The sequence below is a fragment of the Jaculus jaculus genome, chromosome 5 (genome assembly GCF_020740685.1).
Source record: "Jaculus jaculus isolate mJacJac1 chromosome 5, mJacJac1.mat.Y.cur, whole genome shotgun sequence".
NCBI lineage: Eukaryota > Metazoa > Chordata > Mammalia > Rodentia > Dipodidae > Jaculus > Jaculus jaculus.
Window position 1 is genome coordinate 65,067,732 of NC_059106.1, and position 13,746 is coordinate 65,081,477.

The 13,746-nt window shown below is 42.2% G+C and overlaps 1 protein-coding gene across 15 annotated transcripts in view; it reads right to left on the reverse strand.

The window, feature by feature from the left end:
* Nucleotides 1-13,746, reverse strand: part of Macf1 (microtubule actin crosslinking factor 1) — a 436,027-nt gene that overhangs the window by 341,976 nt on the left and 80,305 nt on the right. The gene's annotated exons all lie outside the window — the stretch shown is intronic.

Genomic DNA, 13,746 nt, shown 5'->3' on the forward strand with positions numbered 1-13,746 from the left:
GCAAAGGAAGAGAGAGAGAGGGAGAGAAAGAATCAATCAATCAATCAATCCAGCCCCTTTTTGCCCTTTTCAAACTGCTTTTGAAACAGTACTACAGTATTATAGACCTGTAACCTAGTTAGTACTTGAGAGGCTGAGGTAGGATCATAAATTCAGTCAGCCTGGGCTAGGTAGTAAGATGTTATCTATCTCAAAAACTTGGGCTGGGGCTGGAGAGATGGCTTAGCGGTGAAGGAACTTGCCTGCAAAGCCTAACAGCCCAGGTTCAATTCCCAAGTACCCACATAAAGCCAGATGCATAAAGTGGCATAAGCATCTAGAGTTCATTTGTAGCTAGAGGCCCTGGCATGCCCTTTCTCTCCCCCACCCCCTTTCCCTCTTTCAAAAAAAATAAAACTAAAAAAAAATTTAAAAAAAAAAACTTTTCCTTTGAAAAGTGAGAGCAACAATAGGTATCACCCATTCTTGCTAAGACCTGCCTGATACGTGAATGAGCTTACCAAGCCCTGAACATAAAAGGAGTTGGCTAAAACAACTGGAAGTTTTGAAGGAAGGGGTTAATGATGTGTGGGGTACAAGAAGAGAGAAAAAAGGAAGAGAAGACAGATACTAGAATACTTCATTCACAGTTGTACAAGCTGAATATACCTTGTCTGAAATATGTGGGACAAAAGTGTTTCATATTTTAGTTTTAGGTTTTTGTTTTTTTTTAAACAGGGTATTTCTAGCTAAGGGTGGTCTCAGACCAACTATGTAGTAAAGATGACCTTGAACTAAAACCTGCTGGTATGGTACTCAAAATTTCAGATTTCAGGCCAGGTGTGGTGGCACACACCAGCACTTGGGGAGACAGAGGTAGGAGGATTGGCCTGAGTTTGAGACCACCCTGAGACTACATAGTGAATTCCAAGTTAGCCTGAGCTAGAGCAAGACCCAACCTGGAAAAAAAATAGTAACAAATCAGACTTCAGCGCATTTTAAATTAGGAATGTTTGATCTCTATATCTCTTTAGCATTCAAAGCTTTTCATGTATGTTTCAAATGGCTCTGCACCAGCCAGTAAAAGGAGGCATAATATCTATAAGACCCTGGCAGGAAAGGAATCCAGATTTCTTATGCACACCCTGCCTGCCATCCCTCTAACTTCAGAAAAGCCTCTTTTACCCTTTTCTTCCCTTTATATGCTCCCATTCTTGCCACATTCCATGTGTGTTCTGACTCCTGACTACTGATGAAAGAGAGATGGCTTGAGTACCCTCCTCAGCATGTGGAAATAAACCCACCTGTTAGTTAGAGAAGGGGAAGTCAAGCACTTCAATCATTTTATTTCTTTTTTAAAATTTTAATTAGTTAATTAATTTGATAGAGAAGGGGGAGGGAGAGAGAGAGAAAGAATGGACATTCCAGGGCCTCTAGCCACTGCAAATGAACTCTAGACCTGTGCACCCCCTTGTGCATTTGGCTAATGTGGATTCTGGGGAATAGAACCTGAATCCTTTAGCTTTGCAGGCAAATGCCTTAATTGCTAAGCCATCTCTCCAGCCCCAATCATTTTCTTTCTTAATAACCATCTTGTGTTGTTCCATCTTAGTGAATTATTTTCAACTATGGTCAGCAGAGTTTGTCAGTAATGCAAAGAAAGCATTCTTTCCTTTAAATATTATTTTTTTAAATGTTGCCTCTTCAAAGTCACTGATTTTCACTTTTCAAATCCACTGTGGCCCACCAACTTGTATTCCTCCCACTCCCTGTAGTCTCCAGGTGGGACTCTGACTCACTGTAAACACAGGCAACTAGAAAACCCTGCCCAAGAAACCTAGCTACACCTAGATGAGGCTGCAGGACTCAATGACAAAAGCCCTCCACCCACACTGGGTGGGTGTCTCAGAGAAAACAGGGAGTGCCCTGAGCCCTGCTAAGCAAGGAACATTTCTTAGATGCCCATTCAAGTAACAGAGCAGGTTGCTACTGAAATGTCTGAGGGCACTCTCTGCTACTCATTTAGGAATGAATTTATAAATCATACCTTCTGCACAATTATCTAAACACATAACATGATCAGCTCTGAGCAGAAGGGCTTCCTATGCTCTTAAAGTGTTAAAGGAAAGTCAAGACATCATACGGTACACACCGCAAGTGTTTACATGATCAGCAAAGGCAATCTTAAGTCTTGTAATACCTCTGAGGTTGTTGAGGCCCTCCAGGAACTTCTGATACTTGTAAGCATTCATGGCCGACCCAGCTGTGTTGATTCAGTGGCTGGAAGTAGGCACCATGGTACGGTGACAACTGAGAAGCGAGAGCCTGTAGACCAACTGGAATCTACTCCAGCTTCTACCAGCCCCCGGAACTAGACTTTGACCACACAAGTGACGTCACCAGAGAACCCTCATTACATTACAGCCCTTTGTGCACCCTCATTTGTTGCAGTGAGCAGAAATACCTCCCAGGAGAGGCTAGCCCCTCCTTTGTGCAAATGAGCCAGGAGACCACAACAGTCCCTGCCTATCATCTGCCACCTCATCTGTCACCTTCCCTCTAGATCCCAGCTCAGGCTCCACTGGGATTATTGCTCTTCTTACTTAAATTCTAGAGAGGTACTTAAATGCTTTTTAGAATACCAGTTAGGGGGTGATTTATCATTTGGGAATCAAGTCTTTAAAAGGTTATATTCACCTTAAGATTGTTAGAACAGGAGCTCTCGGGCAAATATCACATGGCAAAGGGAAAGGTTTCATAAAACAAACAACCAACTCTGTGCTCTCCTTGCAGCAGTCATGTTTACATACTGGAGAGGAAGGCAGCAGACACTGTCAGGCCTGTTCCCTAAATACTAGAAGCACAATAACCAAGGAGGCAAGGGCCTTCTCCAAAGACCTAGAGGAAAAGCGCAGCCCACACAACCCTGTATGACCCCTTCTGAGGGCATTGTTTTAATGTGCTAAAATTCCTTTTACTTCATCGGCCTCAAAAAGATGATCATCTTGGGCTGGAGAGATGGCTTAGCGGTTAAGCGCTTGCCTGTGAAGCCTAAGGCCCCCGGTTCGAGGCTCAGTTCCCCAGGTCCCACATTAGCCAGATGCACAAGGGGGCGCACGCGTCTGGAGTTCGTTTGCAGAGGCTGGAAGCCCTGGCGCGCCCATTCTCTCTCTCTCCCTCTATCTGTCTTTCTCTCTGTCTCTGTCGCTCTCAAATAAATAAATAAAAATTTAAAAAAAAGAATGTTAATTCTTAAAAAAAAAAAGATGATCATCTCAACTGTCAAGACGCTCTTAATATAAGCCACACATATAATGAGAGGTAAACCCTGAAGTTTCTATTCTCTCTTTATTCTAAGGAACTCAAAGCAGCTTGTTCACAGGCTTCCATCCAGTCATCTAGGATGGAATTTAATTTCCTAAATATAATATTGTACAAAACTCCCTATTACAAATGCTAGATACCAATAGAGAAATTGTAAATAGCATGATGAAAACAAAGAAAAATGAGAATATCCCAATTAGAAGAACAAGACTAAATAATTCTAGCAACTACTAAGATAATGTAAATAACGTAACCAATCGAATGTGCGTGGTGGCTCACACTGGCAATCCTAGCATTTGGGTGATAAGGCAGGAGGATTGCTGTGGGTCCAAAGCTATACTGGGCTACACAGTGAGTCTGAGGCCAGCCTGGAGTGAGATACTGTCCCAATGGATGGATGGATGGCTATAAAAATTTTTAAAATAATAATTTAAAAAGCCAACCATGGTGGTACACACCCTTAATCCCAGCACTAGGGAGGCAGTAGTAGGAGAATCACTGTGAGTTTAACAGATCAGCTACACAATTTGCCTCAGAGCCTAGATTCCTCACCTATATTAAGAAAGACTAGGGACTGAGAACAGTAAACACCAAAGTCAAAATATGTCTGTGTTCCTGGAGTTGTTTTCAGGGAAAGTATAGATAACAGAGTTCAGTCGAAAAAAACCTTCAGATACAGAGTTAAAATTCAGATGGAGAGTCTATTTTAGGATTAAACCTTGCCACTAACTGGCTATGGGAACAACAGTCCCAAATGCTTATAAAATGCTGATTCTTAACTTTAAAATAAAATAATATTTATTTGTTATTTATTTGTTGGGGGGCACAGGGTCTCTTGCTACTGCAAATAGAATCTCAGATGCTTGTGCCAAAGTTTGCAACCAGTTTTATGTGGGTGGCCAGGGAACTGAACCCAGGCCAACAGGCTTTGCTAACCTCTGGCCCATCTCCTAGCCCTCAATTCTTAACTTTTTTAGGTCACAAACCCCACTGAGAACTTATGAAAACTAAAGATATTCTTTTTTTATATAATCATGGAAAATGCTAATAAAAATTAAATTTAAAAAAAGATATTCTTTTCTTTAAAAAAAATACACATATTCACCTGTTCAAATTTTCTTCAAAATTTTGTATAGGTATATGTGTATGAGCACACATGTGTCATGGGTGTGTCCCCCCATTTCACTTTGTGGGAGACAGCATCTCTTGTTGCTGCTTGCTACTGAGAAGGCCAGATAGCTTTTGGGATTCTCCTGACTCTGCCTTCCAGTGCTATAGGCATAGGCTGAGATTACAGACCAGTATTCCACTGCACATTCAGCTTTGCATAGGTGCGATGAAACTAGACTCCTATCAGCAAGCTCATCTCCCAAAACCCATTCAAACTTTTGTTCACAAATGGAGAGAGGTCAATAAAAGAACTGCAGCTAAATATCAGGTGAAGACCTCTTCTGCAATTAACACAGTGCAAAAGGAATATAAGTGTTGAAAAGAATGAAAGTACAAAGGAACAATCAATCAACCAGAGACTAGGTCCTTCTGCCAAAAATCCATGCAGTACTCCCTCCTCAAGGAGGAAAGCCTACTAGACAACAGCAATCTAATTGCAGGAACAGTTGCCTTAAAATAGCCACTTAAACTAAGTGCATTTAAAAAACAACACATGCTGGCTTGTCATTTCCTCTGTGCGTTTCACCATCAAAATTGTTTAACAACAATTTATCAGATAAAAATTAAACAAAAACAAGGATGTTTGAAATAATGGAATGAGTTACTGTTCCAACTTGAAGCTCTTTGGGGGGCAGAGTGCAATGGTCTGGACTCCAGTTGCATTCCTCCCCCCGCCCCCCGGACTTACTTGAGAGACAGAAAAAGAGAGAGGGGGGAGGGAGGGAGAGAGAAGGAGAGAATGAATGAATATAGGTGTACCAGGGCCTGCAGCTACTGCAAATGAACTCCAGACATAAACCCCACCTTTTGCATCTGGCTAACTGGGGAACTGAACCTGGATCCTTTGGCTTTGTGGGCAAGCGCCTTAATTGCTAAGGCATCTCTCCAGCCCTCCAGTTGCATTCTTAAGAGCTGGGACCTTTCCTCAAAAAAAGAGCATTTCAAAGCCAACACAGTCCAAATGCCTTTACATACTCTAACTATTCATCTTTTATTCTCCACTCTGTCTCACAAAAGTGAACAGTGAGAGGTAACTTCAAGTGGTAAGAGAGATTGTATCCTAAGTTTCAGACATAAACAGACAAAATGTGAACAGCTTCAGATCTGGCAGTCCAAAGGCACTCACTGGCCAGCTGCTGACAAAGGGGAAAAGGCCCTGCTGTCTCCAACAGCCTTTACAAAGACCCAAACACCTAATGCTTGAGTGGAGCTTGACTGTAGGCAGCCGGATCAGGAAGTCCAGACTACAGTGCATGAGGTGCGGTCCTGCCAGTTTCTGGCTTCTGGATCTTAGGGAGGTTACTTCCTATCTTCAAGTAGAACAGAGCCCATGTTACAGAGTCAGATTCAGGATACTACTTCTGGAAGAGGAGAATAAGTTTGCCAGTAGCGTTATAACTAAGAAGAAAGATCAAGGTTGATGGAGAAAAGACAAGTCCTATCTTGAAATTCCTACAGTTCCTCAAGACTCAAGAAACAAGTACCTTCCATAATTCCTTTGAAGCAATCCATTTCCTAACCAACAAAGATCCTTTTCCTACAAGGTACCCGCATATAGGTCAGTGAAATGAAACCTGCACAACAGAATAAGGAATGTCTCCCATCAATCCTTCCACATATACGCTCTGCATGTTCACCAGGTACCAGACACTGATCTAGGTGTTGGGGACATAAAACTCAGTCTCATGAGAAACAAGGAAAAGGAATGACACTGTTTCCGCAGACTGAGAGAAGATCATAATTATGGAGTAATCAATTAAGGGCACAGGTGACTTCCAATTGCTCACTCTCCAGATGAACTGTGAATACAGAGGTTTATGAACACAGAAATTAAGTCCCCTCATGTAAATACATCCATATACTTTGAGACTGAACTGATACCCTGACAGCCAGCTGCCACTACTACCCCAAAACAGCTGCTGACCCAACAAGAGGGCAAGAATGTCTTCAGTGACTTCAGAAGCCAGTAATGAAAACAGGTGCCAGGTTCAGGGTCCTATTCAGGGAACAACAAAGATCACTTTCTTCAACTGTCTCCCTATGGCAGCCCAGTCTGAGAGAGAAGGGGTTGAATTACACCTTGTCCCTCTCGTCCTCTAGAGAGAAAATGAGTGAACCATCTAAAGAAAGGGTTGTCTAAGTGCCAAAGCAGCCACTGCAAAGATGAGAAAGAGAAGACAAAGAAGTCAAGCCTGATTCTTAGAATGAAGCAGCAAAACCAAGGAGGATTTAAAAAGAACTAAGCTCAAGTCATCAGGCCTGGGGAAGTACTTGGTGTGGCTTAGATCTATGCTATGGGGTCCACAGCGAAGTGGAAGAGGGCAGTGCTTTAGTCCACAGGTCCTCCAGTTACTTAGCTCTCCTTTTCCATTTGTTATGTGGTCCATGGAGAATGGTTGAGTCCTGAGTCCTTTCCTCCTTACACTAGTACTGTAGTACTACAAGGCCAAACAAGGTAAGAGACACTGAGCAACAGAGAAGGAATGCAAAAATATCTACTCTAGGATTGGAGAGATGGCTTAATGGTTAAGGTGCTTGCCTATGAAGCCAGAGGCCCTAGGTTCGATTCCCCAGGACCCTCGTAAGCCAGATGCATAAGGAGGGCATGCATATGGAGTTCGTTTGCAGTGGTAGAGACCCTGGCACACCCATTCTCTTCCTGTCTCTCTCCTCTATTTCTCTCTCGCGCTCTGCTTTCAAATTAATTAATTAATTAAGTTTTTTTTTAAGTTTAAAAAAATATCTACTTTACTCTAGGTGAATCTACAACTACAAGACCTCAGATGTCAGCCCTGCCTAAAAATACACTATGGTTGCCCTCTTAGTTTATAAAATCACAAAATAACCTGAAAGCCTTACTGCCAGGCATTCTGAGAACCCCCCAAAAAGGGGGGGAAGAGTTGAGAGCCAAAACTTACCTAACCACTGGGAGGAGGAGGTTACAAGACCTTCAGCAGAGAGAAGGGCCATTTTAACAAAAGCATACTGACACAGCCCCAAATACCAAGGGTAGCAGAATTCATTTCCTTCAAAAATCTGTCAGTGGGCTGAAGAGGTGGCTTGCTGAGGCCGGGCGTGGGGGCACATGCCTTTTACCTCAGCACTTGAGAGACAGAGGTAGGAAATCACTGTGAGTTCAAGGCCAGCCTGAGAGTATATAGTGAATTCCAGGTCAGCCTGAGCTAGAGTAAAACCCTATCTCGAAAAAACAAACAAACAAGCAATAAAAAAGAACCTGTCAAAACTCCATCAGGGCCTGGGGAACACAGTAGCACTTTTTAAAGCACCTGTTTCAGAGATTCACATTTGTTTGTTTGCTTATTTATTTATTTTAGTTTTTCTATAGGTAGGGTTTCACTCTAGCCCAGGCTGACCTAGAATTCACTATGTACTCTCAGGGGGGCCTCGCCACCACACCCAGCCACTTTTGTTTATTTTGACAAACCTAGGGGAAGGAAAATGTTTGCTGGCTCAATTCACCTGGGCTCCTCTGTCAGAAAATCCAACAAGTTTCCAAAACCACAGGTCATCAACTTGCAGTAGCATTCTTTTGTTGCCTTTGAGCAGAGGAAAGAGGCAAAATAAACATTTTTGAGAAGTCAGATTCCAGACACTAAATATAGTATAATGGAATTTTCCTTTGAAGCTGGCTTTTGCTAACAATGAGCTTATTAAAAAAAAAAAAAAAAATGACCAAGACAGGATACATGGCAGAGAGTAGGATGACAAAGGATGAGTCCTGAGAAATTTGGGAGAGCATCCCAAAATTAAGGGACTGTGAAAGGTGCCTAACAGAACCTCAAAGAGATTGTCAACATCTGTTGAATGAACATGGTATATCTGTCTCATCTCTATGTGTATATATATTTGAATATTCATAGAAAAATTTAAACTTAAAGCAATGGACCAGGCTGTATACCTTTATAAAGACACATTCTTTGGTCCTGCAATCTCACATCTAATATTGTCTTAAGGATATGCTTTAAGTACGTAAATAAATAAATACAAATAAATAAAAATGTGGCACATGTGTCTGGAGTTCAATTGCAGTGGCTAAGAGTCCCTGGCACATCCACTCTTTCTCTTGTGCTCTCTCTCTCTCACACAAATAAATAAAAGATGTGCTTATTCCTAACCAGTGTGGCGGTACCTGTTTGTAATCCCAGCAACCTAGGAAGCAAGAAGGTCAAAGTCTGAAACCAGCATTGCTAGTTAGTGTCCATATCCCTTCTCAATCATTCACACATTCAATAAGTAGGTGGGAGGTTGCTTTTTTGAAGGGAGTGGTGAGGTAAGGTCTCACTCTAGCCCAGGAAGACTTGGAACTCACTCTGTAGCCCAGGCTGACCTCAAATTCATGGCAATCCTACCTTAGCCTCCCAATTGCTGCGATTAAAAGGATGAATCACAATGCTGAGCAGGTTTTTTGGTTTTTTGTTTGTTTGTTTTGCTTTGTTTTGTTTTTTCATTGCATACCTGGTGCCAACTTTGTAGAGTAAAAAAATAAAGATTAAGAATTCACAGTCTTTGAATAAAAGGCAAATGTGAAAATTTAACTTTTTCTGTTGTCAGACATTAAAGAGATTTGAAAGTATAAAACAGCAGTATTTCAACAGTGAATTCTTTGTTGTAGAAAAAGTCACTTCTGGGCATCGATGGTGCGCGTCTTTAATCCCAGCACTGGGGAGGCAGAGGTAGAAGGATTGCTTCTGAGTTGGAAGCCAGCCTGAGAGTCCATAGTGAATTGCTTTTTATTGGGAAGAAGGCTTTAAAACAAAGGAGCTGAGGGTTAAGAAGATAATTGGGGGCACTAAGATTAAAATACATTGCATACATGTTTGAAAATATTAAAATTAAAAAGAAAAATTTACTTTCTGAAAAGTTCTGTTAATATGTGCTTGATTTTTATGTAACTAGTAAAATTATTTTATGGCTGGAGAAATTGCCTAGTGGTTAAGGCACTTGCCTGCAAAGCTGAGTTAGATTCCCCAGTTCCCATGTAAAGCTTGATGTATACAGTGAAGCATGTATCTGGAGTTATTTGGTGCAGCTGCGTCTCTGGTGCTCATATTCTGTCAGGCTGTCCCTCTTCTCTTTATCTCTCTCTGCTTGCAAATAAATAAAAATATTTAAAAAAAAAAAAAAAGAATTTGCAGTCTTTTTAACTGGGTGTGGTGGTGCACACATTTAATCTAGGAGGATAGCTGTGAGTTTGAGGCCAGCCAGGGACTATAGTGAGTCCCAGGTCAACCTGGACTACAATGAGACCCTACCTTACATACACACACACACACACACACACAAAAAAAAAAAAAAAAAAAAAAAAAAACACAGTTCAGAGTTCATAGTCTTGAGGCTGGGGAGATGGTTCAGCACACAAAGCATTTGCCACATAGCTTGAGTACCTGAGTTCAGATCCCAAGACCCAATATTAAAAAAGCCAGAAGGCTTCATGTAAGGCACAGAGAGAGGTGGAGACTAGAGAACCTCCCAGAACCTTGCAAATAGAACGTTTTTTTGTGGGTTGTTTTGTTGTTTGGTTTTTCGAAGTAGGGTCTTACTCTGGCCCAGGCTGACCTGGGATTCATTATGTCATTTCAGGGTGGCCTGGACTGCACGGTGATCCTCCTACCTCTGCCTCCCAAATGCTGGGATTAAAGGCATGCGGCACCATGCCAGACCCAGAATGGTGAACAATGAGACAGACCCTGCCTCAAACAAGGTAAGAGGTGAGGACCTACATACACACACACTGTAGCATGTGTGCTCTCATAGTGTCATGCATGTGCGCGTGCGCACACACACACAAAATTAAAAAGAGAGTTTGCAGGTGGGTGTGGTGGTACATTCCTTTAATCCCAGCACTCAGGAGGCAGAGGTAGGTGGATCACTGTGAGTTCCAGGCCACCCTGAGACGACATAGTGAGTTCCAAGTCAGCCTGGGCTAAAATAAGACCCTACCTTGAAAAGTCAAAAAAAAAAAAAAAAAGATTGTGAGAGAGAGAGAGAGAGAGAGAGAGAGAGAGAGAGAGAGAGTGTAAGAGAGTGAATTGAAGTCTCTTTCCCAAGAAGCACATAATCTAGTAAGGGAGACAATCAAGTAGCCAGCACAGAACAGTGCAATCAAAGCTAGAAAAGGTGTGTGGAAGCAAAGATTAAAAGGCAGCCTGGAAACCTTCACAAAGCTTCCTGGAGACAATTGATACTTGAACCAGGACTATAAAAAGACAGTCACAGAAAATTAAAACTGACAGGAACAGAAGTGTTTCTGACAGAGGAAAGGATATGGAAATATGAAAGAGCAAGATACATTTAAAGAACTCAAAAGGATGACTGGAGGAGTGTGGTGGGCTCCCTATCGGACAGAAGTACAGAACTCACCCTAGTGATAATGGAAAGCTGCCGAAAGAGTTTGCGTGTGACTATATTTTATAATAAGATTTTAATTTTAAATGGCCTCTAGCCACTGCAAACGAACTCCAGATGTGTGCACTATCTTGTGTATCTGGCTAATGTGGGTACTGGGGAAATAAAACCCGAGACCTTAGGCTTCACAGGAAAGCACCTTAACTGCTAAGCCATCTCTCCAGCCCCAAATTTTAATTTTAGAAAGAATGTTTTCAGCCAGCTGTGGCAGCTCATGGCTTTAATCCCAGCATTTAAATGGCTGAGGGAGGAGGCCAGCCTGGGCTAGAGAGAGGCCCTGCATCCAAAAAAACAAACAAGCAAACAAAAAAACAACTAAGGGCCAAAGAGATAGCTTAGCAGTTAAAGGCTCACTTCTAGAGCACGTAGAAACTGGCTCTTCAAATGCACCAAACATCTCAGTGATGTGGGTTAGGGGCAAATTAGCTTCGTCCTGATAGGTACTCAGCTAGGGACTAGCCCACAGAAACATGGCTGCTACCTTAACTGTCCCCACAGGACTAAAACTCACATCTGATTCATTTTCATACAAGATGGCTATACCTCATAATCCCTCTTTAGCAGCAGCAACAACTACCTGTTTCTTAATTTTGTGGGATGACCCCCTGTGGTGGGCCTTTCCTAAATTAACTGTTCCTCCTGAGCCCACCAGTCAATCAGGTCCCTCCTACGCACTTGAGCCTAATGATGAGGCTCATTCTATTGGATATGTGCTTCATCTAAATGAACCAAAAATGCATATAACCCTCTTCTTCTTTCCTTCCCTCTTCTCTCCTCCTTCCCTTCCTACAGACACTTCTGAGACTTCTATTTCCCATGTAAGGGAAATTCTTCCCTTTTTTTTTCCTTGCTGGGAGGGGAGAAATTACTCTTTTTTTCTACTTTATTCTACTCTCCTGTTTCCACACTATCCTTAATAAATTCTCTTAACTTACACTTCTGTGTCCACATTTTTCAATTCTTTGACAAGTTGGACAAGGAGCTGAAATTAATGTTCATGAGCCTGGGGGTCTCCTTTATAGAGATCTACTCCCTCCCAGGACTCCAATCCTATATCCAAAGCTTGATAAAAGAAAATTCTGGGCTGGAGAGATGGCTCAGCAATAAGGCACTTGCCTATAAAGACCCAACAACTTGAGTTTGATTCCCCAGTGCCCAAGTAAAGCCAGATGCACAAAGTGGTGCATGTGTCTGGAGTTTGCAGCAACTGGAGGCCCTGGCATGCCCATTCCCTCTGTCTCTCTTCTCTTTCTTTTTTTTTTTTTTTTATCTGAGAGCGACAGACACAGAGAGAAAGACAGATAGAGGGAGAGAGAGAGAATGGGCGCGCCAGGGCTTCCAGTCTCTGCAAACGAACTCCAGACACGTGCGCCCCCTTGCGCATCTGGCTAACGTGGGACCTGGGGAACTGAGCCTCGAACCAGGGTCCTTAGGCTTCACAGGCAAGCGCTTAACCGCTAAGCCATCTCTCCAGCCCTCTTCTCTTTCATTTTTTTAAAATTAATTTATTGCAAGCAGAGAGAGAGAGAGAGAGAGAGAGAAATAGAAGAGAGACAGACAGAGAGAATGGTCACTGCAAATGAACACCAGACACATGTGCCCCTTGTGCATCTGGCTTGCATGGGTCCTAGGGAATCAAACCTCAGTCCTTTGGCTTTGCAGGCAAACACCTTAACCACTAAGCCATCTCTCCAGCCCCTCTCTCTGCTTTCAAATAAATAAATATAAATATTAAAAAGCTGGTGTGGAGATGCACAAGGTGGCACACATGTTTGGAGTCCATTTGTACTGTCTTTAGGCCCTAGTGCACCCATTCTCATTCTCTTTCTCTGCCTACCTCTTTCTCTGTCAAATAAATAAAAATTTGAAAAAAGAAAAAGCTGATGTGGAGCTGGGCATGGTAGTACACTCCTTTAATCCCAGCACTCGGGAGGCAGAGATAGGAGGGCATGAGTTCGAGGCCACTCTGAGACTACATAGTGAATTCCAGGTCAGCCTGGGCTAGAGTGAGACCCTACCTTGAAAAACCAAATACATAAAGAAAGAAAATTCTACTGGAAAGAGGGGTTCTGTTCTAAGTCTCTTCCTTCCTTGACATTTAACTTGTATTACTAAATACAAAATCAGTATTTCTTTTTTCCTCCCTCCATTTTCTTTATTTTATTTTACTTTTGGCAGTACTGGGAATCACACCCAGCCTTCCAAATGCTAAATAAGTATTCTATCACTGAGTAGCATACCTAGCCAACTAGGCATAATATTAATAACTTCCTTGGTACTAGTTGAAAGATTATGGAAATTCCCATATATATCAAATTGGTAAAAATAGAAATTTAAGAAACTATTTTTTGTTGTTGTTTTATTTATTTGAGAGCAACAGAGAAAGAGGCAGATAGATAGAGAATAAGCCCGCCAGGGCCTCCAGCCACTGAAAACAAACTGCAGATGCATGTGCCACCTTGTGCATCTGGCTTATGCAGGTCCTGGGGAAATCGAACCTCAAACCGAGGTCCTTAGGCTTCATAGGCAAGCGCTTAACAGCTAAGCCATCTCTCCAGCCCTCAAGAAACTATTTTATTGCTAGTTTGGCAATTCCCTCAGGGCCTTGAAGCCAACCAATCTAGGACAAGAGTCACTGTCCTCAGGACAGTGGATCCTTCTCCCAGTAGTAACCAACAAGAACAACTCAAGCATAACAATCATTCAATAGGGAAGCAGAGGTTGGATCTGCTAATAAAGTAAATGATATCTAGGTTCAAAATGAAAAGGAGAATTGACTTCATTTCACCACAAACTGAAAGGCAGAGGGGTAAGGAGTAGATCTGGGTAGTAGAGTGCTTGCTTGGC